Source organism: Prenolepis imparis, unplaced genomic scaffold (assembly GCF_030444845.1).
Source record: "Prenolepis imparis isolate NDT839.2.m4 unplaced genomic scaffold, iyPreImpa1.0 SCAF_9, whole genome shotgun sequence".
NCBI classification, from domain to species: Eukaryota; Metazoa; Arthropoda; class Insecta; order Hymenoptera; family Formicidae; genus Prenolepis; species Prenolepis imparis.
In genome coordinates this window covers 6,027,408-6,049,297 of record NW_028141167.1, presented here as the reverse complement: position 1 = coordinate 6,049,297, position 21,890 = coordinate 6,027,408, and the positions used below count along the sequence as shown (strand labels likewise).

The 21,890-nt window shown below is 35.0% G+C and overlaps 2 long non-coding RNA genes across 2 annotated transcripts in view; one reads left to right on the top strand and one right to left on the bottom strand.

The window, feature by feature from the left end:
- LOC145940323 (uncharacterized) overlaps nucleotides 1-21,890 on the bottom strand; it is a 211,373-nt gene that overhangs the window by 3,361 nt on the left and 186,122 nt on the right. The window contains exon 10 of the long non-coding RNA XR_014425993.1: nucleotides 12,495-12,656. This is a non-coding gene — a long non-coding RNA (uncharacterized LOC145940323). The remainder of the gene's footprint in view (nucleotides 1-12,494; nucleotides 12,657-21,890) is intronic.
- Nucleotides 267-21,805, top strand: LOC145940325 (uncharacterized). Its single transcript, XR_014425995.1, has 3 exons — nucleotides 267-309; nucleotides 789-830; nucleotides 21,601-21,805. It is a non-coding gene; the product is annotated as an uncharacterized LOC145940325 (long non-coding RNA).

The window sequence follows — 21,890 nt, the reverse complement described above, 5'->3', positions numbered from 1 at the left end:
CAGTGTAATAATTAAATAATAATTAAGAAATTTGATTTATTTCAGAGTGCCAAGCGTGTTTCTGTGTTATTTTCCGTCGAAATAATAATAAAATGCGCGTTGCATGCAAGTAATCTATGTCGGGAGTGCCGTACAAAGTTCCGTGCGATTGTCATTCGTTGATTTTTATATGTGATCTCGTAATTAACCGTGTTTTCGCGAGTGTCATGTGAGTGCTACGAGTAAAAGAGCAGCAAAGGAAAACGACCAACAATAAAAAAGGACGAGAAGGCCCGGAAAGGCAACGAGCAATAGCGGAGCAACCGTGAGGTAAATTTTAATTATTTAATACTTTACAATTTTATGAAATTAATTGTTTATATATTTAAATGATCCATTTTTTGTTATTATGTAATATTTAATATTATTATATAATATGCATTATGTATTTTATATTTTATTTTAAAATATTAAATAAATTATTTACAACAATTATATTTTTTATATAAATGGATATATATTTTTTTAAATTGCTTTGTGTTCAAAATTTTTTAATTATTTTATTATTTATATACAAATTTTTTATTTTTACTTATAATAATTTAATCTTTAAGACAAATTTTTTTCGTAAAAACATTTTTTGTGTAACATTTTTTTGCAGTATTTATTTCAGTAAATAAAGATTGAATATTAAAAAAATAGTCAACAAATTCAATAAGAAGTTTAATTAATATTTAACGTAATTATTTTTTAAAATATTAATTATTTTAGACATTGATTTATAATTTGTTAATATTTGTATTTTGCAGATCAAGATGTGCACTACAACTCCGCTGCTGCGCGTCGTATCGGTGAGTCTTAATTTATTCTTTAATAAGCTAATTTTATTTATTAATATGTTTTAACAAAAATCAGCTGATTAAATTTTAAAATAATAATATAAAAATTAAAATAATGTAAATAATATGTTATAATACTTTCAACTCGAATAATATTTTTTGACAGTTATCAGCTGTTTCTGTCAAAACATATTATTCGCGTTTAAAGTATTACAACATATTATTTACAACATTATTATTTTAATTCTTATAATTAACACTTTAATCAGCTGATTTCTGTCAAAAATATTAATCGAGTTTAAACAAACTTTTATATATGTATATATATTTTTAATATCATTCCTTTTAAAATCGAAGAAAGGCGCACGCATAGTGCGCGCTTGTGTTGTTTTAGTGCATAATAAAAAATAGTATATTATCAAGAATAGTAAAATAATAAATTAAAATAAATCTACTTTTTTATAGTATTACGATATAATAAAATAAGATATTTCGACATATAAAGATCAGATACTGAATTTAAAATCCTCTTTTACTCTTGATATTTATAATATATTTTTTCTTTCTCGATATATTTATATTTAAATATTAATATATGTAAATGTTAAATATTAATACACATTTATTACACATATTTTATTATTTATATTAATATATTTCATATATTTATTATACATTTAATCAATTTATATTATATATTTTTTTAAATATATATTTATATTTAAAAATTTACATCTCTAAATAAACAACAAATTTACGACTAAATAAATCTCGGTATGTTTTACAAATTTGTTGTGCTTTGCAAATTTTAGCACATTTGCGGTTATGCATCTTACGTATATTCACTAATCCACTCGAAGCTTATCCGCTTGATCACCGTAGGGCTCGTATGGGACCGACATACGTGTTATTAAACGGTACGACGGGAAATTATGGTCATTGACGTCGCATGTCGTGTACATACATACGTCGAAGGAGCCGAAAGGATTCGGGGCTCGGGGTCGCGATTACGACCAAATTACTCAATCCGATGGTAATCTGGCGAATTACACCTTAAAGTAACGGTCAAACGCCGAAAGCGTTTGTGTGGGTGTGCTTGACGGTTCGGAGGGGTCGAGAAAGAGGGTTGGCGAGGTATGTTTCGCGCTCACGCTACGGCGAACATAAATATCCCCCTTTGGCAAGCCATACGTCCGCCGAGGCATCCGCGGGTGCATGTAAGGGGTGCACATAGGCACACGCGTTATGTATGGTGCCGCACACAGCTGAGCTGTATTATCATTTCTTACGGTCTCCAGACACGCCAGCTAGCTAGTCAGCCATGATTTTCGCCCCGCGTGTTTCCTGATGCCGGAATTTCTTACAAAGGGGTAGACCGCGCAGAGGGAGAGGGAGAAAAGGGTCGACGATGCACGCGTATTATTCGTACACGGCGTAAAAGTCACGTGCATAAACATGCATTTTCTTAATGCGTGTTTCTCGTCGGAATCGCACGTCATTTCTTCTCTACTCTCGCTTTGATTATTTACACGTGCGTTATTCTAAAAAAAATTGTAATAACTTCAAGTAGATTTTTATCATAATTAATTTACATGTTAACAAGTCTAATGTTATGTCTGTTATCTGTATAACTTAAATTGTTCAAGTCTACAAGATCATTTAATCTTTAATCGTTTGTAATTAAAACTCTATTAATGTATCGATATTGAAATCATGAGAAAAAAGACCTAATTTCTTAGGAACGTTCTATTAATGGTTGATTTATTCCGAATAATTCTCCGGGTAAAATTGATCGGTCGATGAATTGAAAAAGATTCAACAGGCCACGGATCTTTAGGTATGGACGCGCGTGAATATAGATTTTCCTCTTACGAGACGGGAAAAGGAATTGATATTCAAGGCGGGTGGATGCACTCGCATCTCCACACGGGAAAGAAGTCTTATGCGAGAATATATATCTATACAGCATCACATATATATGTATATATATATGTTGAGAATATTCTAATTTAATATCGAACCCGTCTGCCTTCGAAGCTTCAAGTGCCAATCGAGATTTTCTTACGACTCGCGAAACGTTTCATATTCTATTAACTTTTCGTCGAGTTCCTCTTTACGCATTTTTCCCCTCTTTATATATCCTTTTTATTAACATACTTTTACATTTTATAATACAGATAAGTACATGCCGATATTTAATTCGTGCAGATATATTTTTCAACATTTTATTCTTCTTTTTTATTAATGTTTCGTGATATTCATTACAAGAGCCGTGTAACGACACGATTTTGTCATTAAGCGAGACGAGGCGAGATGCTCGCAAATTTTCATTCGCAACATATAATACCCCGATAAATAATTTAATTTACACCAGTTGGATGCCCAGCAGTTCTAAAGCCGACGTATTAATCGGAGTGAAAATTGACGAAGCGAGGCAAATTGATTTCTATCAATAATTGCTTTCACATCGTCATGTAATTAATATATAAGTTTGCAACTCACGCGATAAATGGATATATATACATATATATATACACGCTGCGAATAAATCGACAGAAATGCCGGTATTCTTTAAGAGAAAGAATATTTTTAATATAAAACACCACATCTCCCTCTTTATAACCAAATAATAAGCTAATAATTAGCGTGCGATTCTTCATTAAATCACCGTGTATTATATCGATCAGTTTGTGCGCTGCACATATATAGATATCTGAAGATCGATAAATATTTATATTATGAGACTTTATTGCGCTTGAGGTTTGTTTTTCGCAAGAGTTTCCTGTTTTTCAAGGATATATCTGCAGATCGACCCGGATTTATAAAATTGCGTGGAGATACATACATCGTTATACTCTGCTGTTGATTTGATATTTTAGTTTAATACCTGAATGCATCGGTTTTGCCAGATCGGCAGGGGATATCACAAGTGGACCGGAATATCAACAATCGTTTTCATCGATGAATAGAAATATCTATCATACCTACATATAACGGTATGGATTTATTCAATAGACAAGAGATATTTAATAGAACAATCAAAGCCGCTGCAAAACTCGCTTGTGCTCTTTGATTGTTACCCTGGATATATATATATATATATATATATATATCTCAATATAGAATCGTGTAAAATACAAAAATCTGAACACACTCGATCAGAGTTACTATTATTTTATGTTATTTCCTCGATAAAATTGCAATTTTGTTTTAAAGTAATTGACTATAACTTTATCAACTACAGAAACTTTCTAAATAAATAACACAAGATACGTTTCGAATAATAAATAAATAATCTGAAATAAATCTAAAATAAAATAATACGAGAATAAATTAACCGGAAATAACATTGCGATAAATTCGAAATAATATCGTCTATTGCGTTTCCTTTTTTTCATCAGCTGTTTTGCGATGGGTATAATTAGCGATTGGGACGGATCAATATGCGCGTCGCGAAATAAGAGCCCTTCGAAGGATTCTATTGCGACGATACCACACTCACTATAGACAACGAATTCCGCTCGTCACGCTCGTCACGGTGCCGGGCTACTTACTCGACTTGTATAATTATTCGATACCCGAACCGTCGTTGTCGACGACGACGAACTTGGCGATTCCACGGGGAACGCGCGTGTTGCAATGCCCCGGGTAAAATTTCTTGACGGTTCGAAGAGACGAGGGCCGCTACTGAATATCAATGTAGAGGAGCCTGTCTCACCATCCGGGAGAAACCGACCAATCGATTCCCGAGCAGGTTATTTCGAGGACGACGTATAGTAGTATCCTCGCTAAAGTGATGGGATTCCAGCGTTTCATCCTACACGGTATTTATCCTTCTCGGGTTCTCAAAGTAACGTCATTCTAATACATAGATCTTACGAAAAGTCACGTAGAAATCAATAAACTTTTTAATTCACTTCTTAATTCAATTATATATATCTGATCTATTTTTTTTCTAATTTAGATTTTTCTTAATGAATGAGGTATATTTATTAATATAAATTTTTTTTAATAAAGGTTTTTTTAATAAATTTTTTTAATGATAAGAATAAACATAAAAATTACAGAAAAATAAAATATGTAATAATTCAATAAAAATATAATAGAGACAAGCTTAAGTATAAGAGAAAAAATGTTTAACTCTAAATAACATTAACAACATTAAATAAAGCACGAGATTAAACATGTGATAAATAACGTATATCTTAAAATAAATTTCCCTTTCTAATAAATTTCCGTAAATTTCGTTTCGCAATCACGATAAGGAATTTTAAGGAGAAAAGATCCCAAGCATAATTGCTAGCATACGTGTAATTAATTACTAACCGATAATCACGCCATAATGCGTTCATCGATTCGATATATCAGACGAGTGATAGGTTAAACCAATGTCTACGACCATGCTGCAGGTGTGCGTGATATCGCCGAATTTCGCGGCTGCTTAGAACACTAATGTAACCCTCCGACGCTTATCGAGAAAAAATAAAACATGAATCGAAGGAGAAAAGATACTCATAGATATAACGCGCTCTCGCAAACAGAGTACAGGCGTACATCTGTTTCATGTACAACTCGCGTGAAAATATTTACTCTACTAACAACGCGACTGTGCGTTAAAAACAAGAGCCGGCTCGTGCAAGCACGGTTGGTATTACATCGTTGTTTTTTTCCCTAACGAAAACGTTGAATCAGTGCGACCAGAGCATTTGCACAGAAGTATATAGAAATACTTTGCTCGTATGTATAGAATTGTCACATTCATAGTAGTGGTATGATGTATCGTGATAAAAATGCGAACAGAATTATCAATCGTCGTATTTTTCGTTGTTTTTGAATTTTGTGTTTCGGTGTTTAAAAATGTAACTATATTTCCGGATCAGCATCCGTGTGTATTCCGGAGAATCTAATCCTAAGCTTCTATTTCTGACGAACTCGATGAAAGAAATAATGGTTCCAATACGGAAATGGAATGAGTAACGATAGCTGGAAATTGATTAATTAATAATTTGATAACGAATTTCATGATCGAACTATAGAAGAATCGAAATATAAATATATATCGATTTCTTTAATAATTAGGAGGTCACATTTAATAATCAAATTTCACATTCAATACAATCAAATTTCGATTCTTCTATAGTTCGATCATGAAATTCGTTATCAAATTATTAATTAATCAATTTCCAGCTATCGTCACTCATTCCATTTCCGTATTGGAACTTATTATAAATATATATATATATATATATATATATATATATATATATCTCCATAAAAATGGAATAATACTTATATATAATTAAGATTTACACAATTTAATATTATTTAATAATATATATACAATTTAGAAAATTAATATTTTTACAATTAAAGCTCGATCGCTCCATTTAATTTGTGGGAAAGTTTGTTCCATCGGAATCAATTTTTCTTCAATCTTCATTTATGTTTATTTTTTTTGCTCTCATCTGAGATAAATGTTATCTACTAAATTACAAAAATTTGTAATGTGTTATTTCTGCCATACGAAAAAAGTCAAGAGATTTATAAATATAAATAGATTCTTTTCATCAATATTATCGGCATGATGTCGAATCTCGTGATCTTCTTTTACGCGAAAGATTATCTAAATGTCTGTGTATTCGAGTTTTAACTGCTGTTCGATGCCTAATGGCTGTTTTATTATCGACCAAGATTTACATCTGGTAGTCACCTGTTGTATTCCTCGATGCTTTACTTAGCGTTTTTCGTGATCGTAATGATATGCATTGCTATAATCCTTCTTGTCTCTCGCCGGAGACGAAAGGCAAGACTTTTGTGCAGATATACAAAAGGATCGAAACGACCCAAGAATCGACGTTTCGATTCGTTCGTGTTTCAGGAGGAAAATTCTCTATTGGATATCGAGCGAGCATATTGCTCCCGTAAATTGTGCGTCTTAAAGAAAGATAATTTGGTATTATAAAAGATCGTCGCGAAAATCTTTATCATTCTCAATAGGAAGAAGGAAATTGAAAATTATATCTCGTAGGCGGAAAATGGAAAGAGATAATCTTTCAAGATATAAAGCGCAAAATTTTCGGCCATCGCAGTTATAATTGAATGCATCGTTGATGCACGTCGCGATTTATGCGATGTTGTATTTCGGGACTCGCCGGAAATAGATTGCGTAAACAATTCGTGAACATTACGCTCACTGTCCACACTTATTTGTATATTTTATACGAGGAAATACATTCACAAATTATTCACCGATTTCGAATAGTCCGAAAAAAAAAAAAAAAAAAAAAAACGGGACAATCTAGATATTACGCATTCAATATATTTGATGTTACGATCGTATCTCTTATATTTTGATAAGTCATATAGTTGAATTGTATACGTATCGCATGCCAAAATCGGTTTGTAGAAATAATGCGTCTAAATGTAGTAAAAAATGTGATAAAACGTGTCAAAACTTAAAAGAGTAAAAACAAAATAATTTCGATTAAATGAGTTTCGACTAGCAATCTAATTGGATTCAATTTGCAGATTTATAATTATATGTATATCATTGTGTGAGTTATACGATTATTCTTGGCTTAATTCAAGAAATATAATAAGATATTCTTATTTTTAATTCTGCATTATTAAAGAATTTCTATCGCGGCTAATATTTATGGTAAGATTATTAAGAGTGGATTTTTATAAATAGCACAGCGGTTTCCATTTAGTTTAAATTGAATTGTTCTTCGCGGCGTTCCAAGATAAAAAGGTTCGCCGTTAGTTAGACGAAAATCAATCATTGCGGTTCTTTTTGTTATCGACGTAACGAAAAAAAGCCCATTAGGTGTTTAATGCCTCTACCTAGGACGTTCAGGGATAGCTAGAAGAACGGAACAAGAATAGGGCACGATATAAAGAGGGAGAGAGAAAGAAAAAGGGAAAGACAGAGAGTGGACGGAAATTGCACAAGAGAGTAGAACCCTTACGTACCGTGCAGAATCGACGAAGGAAAGTTTCTCGTTCTCTTAATATCTGAGAATCACTATTCAGTCTTACAGAAATTGCTATTGGCAGAACCATTAGAGGCTGGAATTAGTTTCGCGATCCCGGATATCTAGCGGCCGCGGGGGAATGTGGCACGAAGGGAAAGGGGATCGGTACAGCTCACTTATCTTACTTCCATATACTTGCATTAATACTTTCCGCCAACTCCATTTGCTCCCTTATTTCGGGAAACCTGTTTATAAAACCGTTCTCAAATTAGTGTCGATACGTACGATTTTTAATGTTTAATGAGCAAGGAATAAAAAAAAACTACGAGGTACATGAATTATTAGAAACTTCGTTACTCGATTAAATATCTATTAATATTCTGCCAGAGAGTTATCATAATTAATATTTAATATTAAATTAATTTATAATTAATATTTAATTTCGTGTTTCTGCGTAAGAGTTATAATGAAAGTTACAATTGAGAAATAGAAAAGATTCTCCTCCTCTAAATTGTGCAAAGTAATTATTAGACAGTTATTTAAATAGCAATGAAATTAGAAATAAGTGATTTTTGGAATCTTTTTATTTTTAGAATCTTATACTAATTTTTTTCTCAAATCTCTATATACTCTATATACACTTTTTCGCATTTCTATATTTTCATTTCATTTAATTGCCAGAGAATTACGTTGGAAATGAGATGCTGACTCTACATATGGAGATCGTTTAAACGGGGACGTCCTATTATCCTCGCGTATTATCCTTCCGCGAGTCTCAGAATCGGTTATTTAGGGATTCCCCTTAATGATTCCGCCGCAAATCGGTAACGCGATGACCAGCCATCGTGAACCCATATTCTGGATGGGCAAACATAGATATCCAACGTACGCGGGGCCTATGCACGTTGCCGCCATTCGACCAACACGTGCCTGTGCCGGGACGAACAGGGCCTTCTACATTGTACATACAATTGTATCATCAGGGCAAACACACCGACGACCACCAGCTGACACACGCATACACGTGCGGACAAACACCGTTCCACAAACAACGTCGCGGCGTCATGAAAGCGTCGATGCTCCGTATAATACGGTGCGCATCCCCCGCTTTTGCCAGATACCCTCCCACCCTTCGGATCCGCGACTCTGCGACTGCAACCGTGGGTCGCGAGTTGTAAGATTTTTAAAACGAGAGAAATGGAGCGGTTTCTTCGGCGATGCGGATCGAAGAGATCGCGGAGTGAAGACAACCGGAAAAAGGGCACGTTGTAGAGTATCTTCTCATTTCGCGATAAAAGTCATCTCCGGGGATAAATCGAAAGATCTCGTTAGCTGTACCTTTTGTTTCGAGTGCCGTCGTTCGTCCGGTAAAAATAAGAAACGTTAAATGGTCTTTATTTGGCGATGCGAGATCGTTTTTCGCGAAGTGATTTTACTTTGCCAATGTTTAACGAAATGCACCTTTAAAATTGATATGCCGTTCGCGTGCGCGACTGGGAGAAATTAATTTACAGAAAAGTTCTGCAAATTCGTGGCGCGAAAAGAAAGACACGGGTTATAATTAACGAAATGCTCGAGATAAACATGCGAGATCAACTTCTGACATGTTTTCTCTTCGCACCTCATAAAGTTCTTTATGGATCTTCAACTTCTTTGATACGACCGCACTTTATCGCGCTCTTATATGCATTCCAAGGGTTGAGAAATAAATTCCTAACAATTCGGAATTCGTTTTTGTATACATACATGCTAGGATCAAAATAAAAAAAATCAGTTATGATTTAATCGATGGAAGTAATATGTGCAACGTTGGCGAAAAGCGAGATACAAATTTAAACGGTTCTCATACGTGGAAATTAAAATCTTGCGCGAAAGCTTTGATCATACGTAATAATCAAAACGCGTTATAGCATTCGCGTCTCTCGCAAGTTATGTACATTAAAATAATTATGCGACTATGCGGTGACAACGAGAAACGTCGCGCTCAAGCGTTGCCGCAATCCTCTCGCAATCTGATTACCGATTTTCTCCCGTTATTACGCAATCGACGTATACCGGAAGGGAGAGGGAGAAAGGTACATCATTGAGTTTCACTTTTGTCAGTGGTGCTAATTGGAAATGCTCTGTACGTTGCGTTCTTGTGTCCTTCATCCGCATTAAACTCCCCGTTATCGGAAGGGGAGTCCCTTCCCCGATTCGCGCGCGCGTCTCGGAGCTTGTTAAAACGTTACTGCGGTTGTAAGTAAAGCGCGAAAGCAATTAGTTCCCATTTGCAATTTGCAACGTTGTTTGATTTAGCTCGCAGTGCTGTGGTGCGGCGTGCGAGCCTTAAGCGCGCGTGCTTAAGCACACAGGTGACACCTGAATTAAATACTGGATCAGAACCATGCTACAAACGCGCGCGCACGTTGTTGGAGCACGTTTGGCGAATTAAGAACTGTTCCGCGAATGAAACAATTAGAAGGAGATGAGTGTGCTACGAGTACTTTAGTTTTAAATATAATAACATATCGCGCGTTAAATTTAGATTTCTCTCTTCCCCTTCCCTCTTGTACGCAATACCTTTAGAAAGATGAATTACGGCAAATGTTTATCTTTTATACTTGCGATTTTATTATTTACATAATAGTTATTTTAAGGAATACTTTATATAGACAATTCTTATCGTCGTTAACAATCTGAAACGTTCCATTCAAACTCCTGTAGATATTTCGATCTGCTTGTATTCGACTGTATTATAGCTGAATGAGATTTCGTGCGATCATTAGCGATAACGTCGATGCGCAGCAAGTGAATAATAGGGGCTCGCGCGCGTCACCTTAAATCGGTCATTTTTCATTATCTTCCTTCGGCTATTAATCACGTCGCTTTGATTGATTATAAGGACAGCGACAGTTTGGTATGGAGCGCTCTCACAAGTCGGTGATCAAACGCCAATTATGAGACTTAGATCTTTATTCGTTCCCTCCTCATTTCCTCCTCGTTTCCTTCCTATTAGCCGCGATTAGGAACTCCTTCTCGGACACTTTGAAAAAAAAAAAAAAACGGCTTTCGAGCCCATAAAACATCGGTTTATCAGCCGGACGACTTTTTTTTCCTCCCGAGATGATATTCATTACTGTGATTAAAGAGACAGCGGGATAAATCATCTCGCGATTCGCAGTAAATACGAATTTGCATGGCGGCCGAGGTGATATATATTATTTGAATACGGACGGCGCGTGATATCCCTCTGATTAAAACGTAACGTATAATTTAATGGACCAATTAGTTAAGTGCAATCGCGAGAGTAATTCACACCTGAATAATAATCCAAGTGATAAACTCGGCGGTATCGCCGACATTGGGATTCGTATTAAACAAATTGGGAGTTTTGTCGGACGTTAAATTACTTACATTTTTTAGCGAGTCGTAGAAAAACGCGTAGATCTTTAATTTCATAATATTCAAGAATCAAAATACCGACATTCACATAAAATCGGCCAGAAATCTAATCGATAATTCATGTGCATGCATAAAACTCTACAGAACATTAAACTGTTTCGTTTATCGTTGTTTTGTCAATGATCGTGAATGTGGCAGAAATACGACGAGATGTAGTAACGTTACAAAATCGCCATAGAGCGGATTACACAAGATGCTTGCGATTCGAGTTCCATTGTGCGTGACTTGGACAAATAAATGGATAAAGGAGGACGCACACTTTAATCCAGATTACGTTCAAGTTTTGTGTCATGATCGATGTAAGCTAGAACGAATGTCTTTTTTTTTTATCTGGGGACCTGAAGTTGATTTTCTCTCGGTCAACATCTCCATTTTACTTCCACAAGGATACATCTCTCAAAATTTCTCGGAATAGTTCTAAATGAAAACAGCTGTGTCTAACGTTTTTTTCACATAATGGCAGAGATAGACGGCGTATATTTAAAAAAAAAAGGAGAAAAATAAAAGAGGGGGAGGAGAATATGGCCTCTGGCAGATGTGTACCTACCCGTTACATCCGCGATAATGATGAGTTTGCTGAACGAGGGGGGAGGCACTAATGGAACGTCGGACAGACACTCTCTCGCGCTCGCCAGAATGAAATATTTCACGTCCTCGTTCTTTTTTTACAAGCCACTCGCGCTGCTGCATAGCCAACGATAAAGATATACATGGACATTTACGGAACGAGGGCATAAAAGGTAGGGTGGTTTAGCGCGGTATATTTAATATACCCCTCTGCTATATAAGCCGCCGTAGCATGCGTGCACATGGAAAGCTCGCATAGCGGATCTAATCGCCATAGTAATTTTTATGGTTTCCCCGATTTGCATCTCGTGTATTTCTTGCACCGATTACGATCGTTTCTGGCGGATTAAAATCGTAATGTAATTGAATCATCAATCTTCGAGGAATTTTTCCTTTTAACTCGCGATAAAATCGAATGGTATTGTCAGATTTCCTTCATTTCGATTTTCGATACATCTCGCCGTAAAATCGACCTCACGTATTAAAAAAATTTTTAAGTTTGTTCATTTATCGATCAGGATTTTCGTAAAATTAATTTCTCGTTCAAGTTGAACCATTGCTTGCCTTTTATCGTGACGCTCTAATACAATTACTCGATCGAGTTCTCACTCTTTATCACGATCAATCATCGCGCAATCTCGCGCTCGGTAAAATTGATCAGTCGGTTGATTGGTATATAAAGCTTACTCACCTGGTTGTCGCGGCGTTTTATCATCGATCTCGCGTGCGTGAAACATTGTCTAATTGATGGACGCGGAAAAACTTGCGACCAGCAAGTGTAAATGTCGATCACGCACAAGAATCTGATTGTAGAGTCGTGAAACAGCGTGGGACCAAGCTGGATTTTTAACACCTGTAACATTTATTAGTTAATCAATATTAAAAATCGCATTGTCGAGTTTTTAGTGTAAATGCAGTTAAATATACATATATCCGAAGAGAAACATATCAATCATTTTCATTATATCAATCAATTTTAATCAAATTTAATCTATTTCAATGCAAAATCGTGCATTCGATGTCTACAAATTTTCAAATATGCATCATTCTTTAGGATTACCATTAAAATGATGTATAATTCAGGATGATTAATCCTTTGTATCAATTATTATTGCATATAAAAGAAGAGGAAAAAATAGGCGTAAAGTATGTGTCGAATAAACAGCAATATAAATAAAAAAAACTTTATACTGATATCATGGAAATTTAATTACCGGCTAATTTTTCACGCATAAGTTTTAAAGGAAGAAAGAGACAGTTAAAAGTTTCTCTCGATCTTGGAATCGCTTTTTCGCGATTCTTCTGCTTGACTTGCGCGATTTAATTCGACTCGATTCACCAACCTCGCGATCTATTTCCAAGAATAGATCACGCAGCGTCGAGAGATTTATCTCTTACTATATATCCGTATACCGATTTCTATGGGAGGACCCTCTCGTCACGTTGCAGACTCGTATATGGACTATCGCGGACGGCAAAAAGGAATTTTATTGGCAGGAGTCGCGGTATATTACGTTTCGAGGCAATTCGCGATTATTGGAACGTGTCTCATATAATGCGAAACGCTGGAGGTCCGTGATTTACGGTTTCTACCGATGGATTTTTAGATTAGCTGTTCGTATATATATGTGTATATATATATTATATAACCGTGCGCATTTTCATCGAATATCGACCGTACATCTCGATGTGAAAAACAATTAAGATTTGTGCCCAATATGATCCATTGTGATTTATGACACAGCAAGGAAAGATTCAAGAATTAATTTTCTGTTTTACGATTATTACGCGCATCTGCGATTGTTGAAAATTCGAAAATGGATTGATAGACCAATTGTTTATTATATAAATAATCTATAATTGCATTTAGTTATTAAATAGGTGAATATCTCGATCGTTAATCTATTCGATACAAACAAAAATGCTACTTTGATGCAACATGATGGGGCTCTCACTGATAACTGTCTAGATTGAATCTGTAATTTTACCCTCGGGCTTGTGCCAAATTTTGTAAGTTAGTCAGATGTCAACATCAAAGAGATTAAATTACGCGAGTACGAGCTATATGTGCGAGAGGAAGTTAAATTACGTTTAATCGAAAACTGATGATAAACTTTTTCGATTGCTTTCCATCGATCGGCGATGTGTGCGTAGGAATAAAACTGTACTTTAGTTTTCTCGAGGTAACTTAAACATTTTCCCTTAAATATTCTCGAGTTTATACTTGATTATAAACTCTCAAAGTCCAACAAAAATAATTTAATATATTAATATTTAACTGCAAGCGAACTATATGTTAACTATAATATAAAAACTTTTAATAAGCTGTTCCGGTGAGCTTTTTTTCTTTTTACAGAACAGAGATCGCTCGTGTATATATTCTTTTATATAAAAGATAATTGTTGAAGGATATTTATATACGCTCTCTCTTCTGTGTTTTTCATTAAGCAACTTAAATGGATAAATCGATTTTCATCTTCATAATTAAATTCGGATACGTGACGTGTCTCCAGCAACAAGCTGAAATAATGGATGCGAAGAGATGAGCGTTGCTATTAATATCGCCACGATATTGTTAAACGATTTACGTTCCGCGCATTTAATTCTAATGTAAGTTGGACAAAGCAAACGCGTTAACCGCATGGGGCCGCGATGGGGAAACTCTGTGTTATCCAAAACGCCATTAGATGCTTTACATTGGCGAGTACGCTTCCGGAGGACGGTCACGTATCGGCCAAGCATTTGAATACTCTCTCAATTACCAACATGTCGTTCGGAGCTCGGGCAACCGTGACATCCGCCATTTCCGGCCAATCCTCCCCCACGTCCACCTCTCTCCTTCTCCATCCCTTCGCGCTGTCCGAGCAAATTTTACGGTTCACAATTCTGCTCGTTTCGCGGAATTGTCAATCGTGAAATCCAGTCAGCAAAGTTTTCGAGGCTTTCCTATACACTCGTCTGTCAGAAACAAATAAACACGCTGGCTGCTCATCTAGTGTCTACAAAATATTTATCGGTACGGCGCAAACGAACAGATACGAACTGAATATAACCTTATGAAGGGAAATGTTTATGAAATTCTATATACTAATGTAGTATACAGAATCGAGTTTAACCTTCCATCTCAAACAAATATTTTTCGATATTTTTTTAAAAGAATGATCAACTATTTAAATGTCGAATTTTAATCTTGAATTTTATCTTATTATTCTTAAATTTTATTTTATTTAATTAGATATTTGCGGTCTGTTTTTAGCGAACAAGTAATTAATACGTTATACGTTGTAAAGATAGCTGATATGCCTAATGAATACGTTCATCATAGATTAAAACACCTGTCCGTGTTTTAATAAGTTTGGAAAAGTGTACGTGCGTTACATCAGAATCCGTGACTGATTGATAATGCATGTGACGTAGCATTTTCTGACTTTACAGAATTATAGTTGCCTGACTCATCAGCTCATCTATCATCATCTTCCGTAGTAGCTTATGTTTTACATTATTATTTTCCCTGACTTCCTGACCGTCTTGCTCTCATTAGCTTCCCCATTGAATACTAAATTCTAACGATTTAATGATTGCTCTAATAAAAAGAACAAATTTTGTATCGTGTGACAGTAAGAATAATTTGCTACGTAATATGTCAGTTATAATCTACTGAAATCGATGGCTGAAGATACAATTTAATTGCCAATATAGATCGTGATATTTAATTATAATTACATAAAAATATAAATAAAAGACACATATTGGTTGACAATTTTCTGTGTATTATCTTATAAATTAATACTCATTTAATATTCATTAGAAGTTTATTTTATTACAAATCATGCGAAGAGCTCGTGGCGGATAAGATATTAAATTCAACCAGAACCGTAAATAAACCTGTCAACTGTCTCGCCATATCTCGTCTGGAATAAACGTTTCAAAATATAGAGACGTATGACCCAAGAAATACAAAATAATCATGGAAATTTCATTTTCTCGATTTTTTCTAGAAATATGAACAAAACTTTCTCTCCTCTTATATTCTCATTTTATCTCTCGTAACCAGAGAAAATAAATAGTATCATTTTCGCTTTTCACGAAAATTTATATCTCTGGATTATATCGACAAAGTATTCTTATAAAAAATTTGTTTGCAAAACGAGCATCATCGAAACAGACATATTCTAATTCAATCGACGAGGACCGTAGGAAACTTGAAGGGAGGAAACGTGCGGTTACATTCGCTTTCGATCTGATCTACGTACGTGTGTTCATAAACGTTGAACCAAGCCCATTTACATGCGGCAAAAGCGTTCGATCCCTCTTTTCCGACTCTCCGTGCCCTTCCCACTTTGAAAGATATTTTAATACAGAGAGAACGAGAAGAGAGACGAATAGAGGGATGGGGTGGGTGAGTGAAGAGAGGGAAAGATCTGCAGAGAAGAACACGCTCTCGAGTTTCACGAGGGCTGAACCGGAGGGTGAGGAGAAACGACGGCCGAACTCGAACTTCGGTCGGCGATTAATATTTGCAGACAATGGGCAGCGCATATTTCCGCGGCGCCCCTTTCTGCTGCCGATGCTTCGCTCCTTCCATCTCTCTTCCGCCTTATCAAAATCGTTCTAGACAAGAAAGAGAGAGAACTCTGTATGTGTGTATGTGTGCGAGAGAGTGTGTCCATGTATCTCCAGGATCCGTGCACATGATCCCCGGTCGCCTCTTCTCTGTGTCGACGGTGTCCGCGGTACGCGGGCATGTGTGTGTCACGGCACGTCTGCTGCCTAACGTACGATGCAAGTTTCCATTGTCCCGTCTAACTCGGAGTGCGCCCACTTTCCGCCGTATTGCAGCCCGAGGAGAGACGGAAAGATGTATACTGAGAGAGAGAGAGAGAGGGGGGGGAAAGACCGGGAAGAACGCTCATAGACAACTACTGACGACTCGAACCTTAAATATCCCTGACGACACTGTCGGCCACTTTTCGAATGGCTTTAAATCAGAAAGTTTCCGGCCACACTGTCGTCGCGCAAGCGCAAGATCGAGACTTCCGCGGATGACTAAGATCGCAGGCAATTTTCGGTGGCTTTTGTCTCGTCACGAGTAATATATATCGTGATCTCTCCTTGCCGGCTAATATATATCGAGCCCTTATTAATTCTTAACTCGTAACCTCACGCTTCCGTTCGTTAATTTATTACTCTCTGCGTCTTTTGTACGGAGGAGGATATATAGGATAGACGGAAATACATATATTAATCAAGAAATACTTTCTATCTAAAACCAGAGAAATAAGTACTTAGAAAAATTAAACAATAATAAAAATATATAATTGAGTTTGTGAGCCAAATTAACACTATCAATTACGCAATTATTATATTTTATATTGTACCTACCTGATACAATTCTAATGAAATTTTGGAATATGTATTTTTAATACTTTTTTTATAAACTATATATCAAACGTTTCTAAGAACCTCTCAAACAAAATTTGTTGGAAATATCATCTATTATTTATCAAAGTGACATTAACAAGTAAAGTTACCCAAATGTTACACTTCGATTTTTTTCAAATTTGGCACAAATAAAAAAATACGAGTCAAATATTTTTAGTAATTCTACATTTGTGCCACATTTAAGAAAATTGGAGTTTAACACTTGGATGTGTAGATTTAATTGTGAGTTTTAAAAATTAATTTTTTAAAACGGAAAATGATAGCATTTTGTTTGTAGTTGTTTGTAGTAACAATAATTTCGTTTGTAGTTTTATCAATTAATAAATAAAAATTTGTTAAATGACTCGCACCCGACATTGAGATATCGCAAATCCGCTTGCGCAGTCTTCTTTAGAATCGTTTGTAGTTGTTTGTAGTGATTTTCCTTTCGTTTGTAGTTGAGCGGTTCAAAAGTTATAAAGAATTGTTTACAACTTTTGAACCGCTCAACTACAAACGAAAGGAAAATCACTACAAACAACTACAAACGATTCTAAAGAAGACTGCGCAAGCGGATTTGCGATATCTTTAAAATTAACAAATTTATCTCTTGGACGAATAAACAATTGTTTATAACTTTTGAACCGCTCAACCACAAACGAAAGGAAAATTACTACAAACAACTACAAACGATTCTAAAGAAGACTGCGCAAGCGGATTTGCGATATCTTTAAAATTAACAAATTTATCTCTTGGACGAATAAACAATTGTTTATAACTTTTGAACCGCTCAACCACAAACGAAAGGAAAATTACTACAAACAATTACAAACGATTCTAAAGAAGACTGCGCAAGCGGATTTGCGATATCTCAATGTCGGGTGCGAGTCATTAAAAAAATTTTTTTATTTATTAATTGATAAAACTACAAACGAAATTATTGTTACTACAAACAACTACAAACGAAATGCTATCATTTTCCGTTTTAAAAAATTAATTTTTAAAAAGTCGGGTGCTAGGTTCACATAGCTATAATATATATATACCATTTTGTTTAATCTAATCTAATATAATTATACTCGCGAAGCAAAGTTGTATTATTCTTTGATAATAAAATATTAAAAATTATAATGCATGCATAAATATATATTAATAATTATGCAATGCGAACAAAAAAATAGAATTTTCTACTTTTCTTCTAAAACTACACTACTACGACAACAAGAATCTTTCAATCAAAATCAGTAGGAAGCAGCAGGTTCTGGTATTTAGTACTTAAAGAAAAAAGATTTTGAATCTAATCAGTCGAGGTGCTTCACCGAGCTCGGTTCATTTGGCTGTGAAGTTGGGTTTCGCTGTCAAGTAGTGACACCGCACCGCTGTGCAGACTTGCGGTCAGTGGTAGGCATCAGTCTCGCGCGAGACGTGCAATGTAGCGGACGCATGGAGATATATGAGTCTAATGAAAGCACAGGTATTTTGATCGAAAGATTATTCTTGTAGAAAATTCTATTTTATTGTTCGCATTTTTTGTTAAAGATTTAAGTATTGAATTTTTATGCATGCGTTGCAATAATTTTTATGCATCATGTATTGTAATTTGTAATATTTTATTATCACTAAGAAATAATATTACCTAACTTGCGTAATTATGTTTGATTAGATTAAATGAAATGAGAAAGATATATATATATATATATATATTGCAATTTTTAAAACGCACAATTAAACCTATCTTGGATATGTTTACTTGTAAGAGTCGATAGAATACAATAGACGAGAAAGATAAGTACAATGCTCGTCTTCGATCGTTTCACGCGCGATTTAGCATTTTGCGGACTATTACAGCGCGGAAATGCATCGCGTTGCACACGACAGTCGCAAAGAAAACGAAAATGCGGAACGTTTAGTAAACGCAAGCCAAATATTTACTACAACAATTTCTTCGCATGCTTGTCTGCGTGTTCCTCATGGAAACTTAAGAATGGCGCGAGCGCGGAGAGAACGCAGTATTTCTCGGCACATTATATCGGCGCAGTTTTGTCGCTTCGTGTATATTATTCGCGTCCGCTTGGCAGCCGACCGTGTAAAAGCAGCTGTCTCTCTTCTTGCGCTTTCTTGTAGCGACAATATCCTTCTCAGAACACGCGGAGAAGTACCAGTATGAAAGTCCGTGACGTTGTAAATATTGCGAATAAGATCTGTGATGTTGTACTATAGTGACGTTATTCTCATCTTTCCTAAAGTATACCGTCTTGCAAAATAAAAAAAAAGGTCGTTTTACTACGTATTAATATATTATAATCGTCATTTAACAAGCAGACATAGAAACTGCACCGAGTAAATATAATGAAAGTGACGCAATATGGATACTATTATAATTCCTCGTTTGTCGTAGAATAATTACAGATATTATATATTTTGCACGATATTAATTTGCAAAACTATTTCGATATTTCGAATACCAATTATGTATCATGATGAATTTTAATACTCTACTGCCGCGGTTAAATTTGGTTAATGTAATTATAATGGCTTCGTATTAATTTATGTTGATAACTTGAAAGGTAATATATCCTATTTTTATTATTTGTAATGTGTACGTGCATTGATTATATTAATTTGCACGATATTAAAATTACAAAGATGTTGAAAAAAAACAGCAAGCTAAAAATATTTGTGTTAGAATTGTTTTTCGAAATCTAGACATCGAGCATAATTTGAAGCGACGCATTTAAAGATAGTTATACAATGTCCAGTTGCCGTTACAGTTGCTGCATCGGTGATAACGATGAAAAGATAGAGATAATCATTTCGCTATCAGCCGCACATGGCACTCGTCGCACGACCGAGTCATGAGACGCAACGATCAATATTAAAAAGTCATAAAGGAGCTTAATTCTGATGCGGCTACGTGAGGGATGTTAGGGGATGCGTGATGTAGGAGGAAAAGAGAGAGAGGAGACAGTGAGAGGTGACCGACTCTACGCGACGAATGGCTGTGTTTACATAAATTTCGCACGCTATACTATGCATAACGTGGTGCGACATCCCGGGGGCTTTATTAAACCTTACATCACCATCGTCATCATGGCGCGAGAAGGTAAACCAGAGTGAAAGACAGTGGCTGCAAGCGTGGAGTCAGGGTAGAGAACGTTTCGTATGAGAGCAAAAGTTGAGGGAAGATAGCGTTTTTACTCCATTCTTTTAGCTTCCCTCCCCGCAGGCTGTGCTCGAGTCTCAAATGTAATCGCCTGAAGGTGGTGTCCGCGAGACATGTCTCGGATCGTTTCACTTTGATGTCGAGAGAAATGCTACCGAAACCCTCCTTGTCTCTTCCTCTTTTTGGAAAGCATATTTTGCGTACCCGCGCGTATTTATACGAGCTCGCATGTACCCTTCACCTTCTGTATAGACCTTAAGTATAGACAAGGATCTGTACTATGAACACTATAAGTGGATAGCGCTGTTCATTATAGCTTCGGTCAGAAATCGTGATTTGTATGAAAGAATCATAAACAGCGAGATAATTTTTTACAAATTATTGCATAATACATCTTACGTTGTGTCTATTTAAGCATGATTGTTGAAACAAGAGCTGCTGAAGCTGTCATATTTAATCGTCAAATATCAAAGATATTTTGCATCATTTTTACGATTAAATATTGTTGTAAGAAAAAAACATTGTGTTAATTAGTTTAGTTCTCAATTTATCTATTTACACATTCTAGAATCTTGTTTACGATCATTATTTGTACAGCTTTATTGGATAATGTGTATTACAATAATATTAATATATTATATTACAGTCTATTAATATAATAATGATTATGCAATAATACGATTTTTGATGTTACTAGAACAACTCAAGCGCGCGCTACGCGTACGCCATTCTCGGTTTTGTATTAAAAAAATGATATTTAAAAAAAAATAATATAAAGTTTATTTAAACTCGATTCATATTTTTTTTTACAGAAATCAGTTAATTAAAGTGTTAATTTACTAATTAAATTTTAAAATAATAATATGTTTTAAAAATTAAAATAGTAATATGTTTTAAATAATATGTTATTTACTTTATTTTTGATTAATATTTTTTGACAGAAATCAGCTGATAACGATCAAAAATATTAATCGAATTTAAAGTATTATAACATATTATTTAAAACATATTATATTATTTTAATTTTTATAACATTATTATTTTAAAAATTAATTAGCAAATGAACGCTTTAATCAGCTGATTTCTGTAAAAAAATATTAATAAAGCGAAAATTTTCTAATTAAATATTCCAGTTTACATATTTATATTCTATATGTTATAATGCGAAATAATAAGATTATTCTAATATATGTATGTATTTTATTTGTTACAGGTAGCATTGCGATACACAGTGCAATTCACGCGTCGTGTCGGGAGTGCCGTGTAAAGTGTCGCGCGTCGGGAGTGCCGTATAAAGTGTCGGACAATCGTAATTATTCGCGTTTTCGCGAGTGTCATGAGTGCTACGAAAAAACAATGATGGTCGACAAAGAGAGGAGGAGGAAGCCCAGGGAGGTATCCAGGCGACAGCGGGGCAACTGTGAGGTATGCAAAATAAATATATAATAACATTTCTTTTAGGAAACACACATAATTTTTGTTATATTTGTTTAAGTATCTTTC